The sequence below is a fragment of the Diceros bicornis genome, chromosome 34, assembly GCF_020826845.1.
Source record: "Diceros bicornis minor isolate mBicDic1 chromosome 34, mDicBic1.mat.cur, whole genome shotgun sequence".
In the NCBI taxonomy this organism is placed as follows: Eukaryota; Metazoa; Chordata; class Mammalia; order Perissodactyla; family Rhinocerotidae; genus Diceros; species Diceros bicornis.
Genome location: NC_080773.1, coordinates 25,259,626 through 25,260,593, shown reverse-complemented (window position 1 = coordinate 25,260,593; position 968 = coordinate 25,259,626).

Below are 968 nucleotides of genomic sequence, written 5' to 3'. Positions count from 1 at the left end.
CCTGCTGTTAATGTGGATAACTTTGAAGGAGAAGGTTGGGTAAAAAGAGCAGGTTCCAGAACACTATGTCAAGTGGGATGCCGTTTCTGGAACTCAGAAACGAGCAAAACTAAACACATTGTTTAGGCACGCATACATACGTGCACACACAGATTCAAGTTGTGGCTTCCTCTGGTGCTGATGGCAGAAGAGGAACGTGTGGGGGAACCTGTTGCAGGTGGTGGTCTGGGTTATATCTTAGAGTACACATAAATGTCATCTGTCACCGTCCCTAAGGCGACAGCTCAGTGGCCACAGGTGTCATCAGCGGCATTCCTCTCACTGTTACTGGGGCTAGCTGGAGGGCTCTGATTGTGCTTCCACAGTGGAAAACAGGTATAGCTGGGGTGCAGATTGGTATCGGGTGATTTCCAGATACGGGCCTGAAGTTTTGCCTTTGTCCCCAGCTCCCGGAGGCGCGAATGACACCACGCACTTTATCTTGCTTCTTCTGCAGGGTGGGGAGTCTGCCCCTTCAGCCTCCCTCCGCCTATGTCATGCTAAGCTGGGCCCCGTGTTTTGGCTCTCAGGTGCCCAAGGCTTGTTCCTGGAGATTTATGGTCCAGTTTCTCAGAGCCTTCCCACAGTCATGACCATGAGCCATTATTTCCTTGCACCAGCTTGGGCTTTGAAGGACAAATGTCCTGTCCAAACAGAACCATGGGAGAAGGAGGGCAATGAACTAGAGGAGGGAGACCCAGCAACCCCGGTTGCTTCTCTGAAAGCTTCACCCCCGATGACAGTGGCCGTTTTGTGGCAATCTGTGGACCTTCACCCATGACCCATATGTGACCCCTCCACCTGAAGAGATGGGGTGGCCTCGAGTCCCCCTAGAAAGTAGGGAGTAGTTTGTATTTCACCTACATTTATTCATTCCACATCCTTTTTCAAGGACCTGCTACATACCAGATTCTGATCTGGCACTGGAG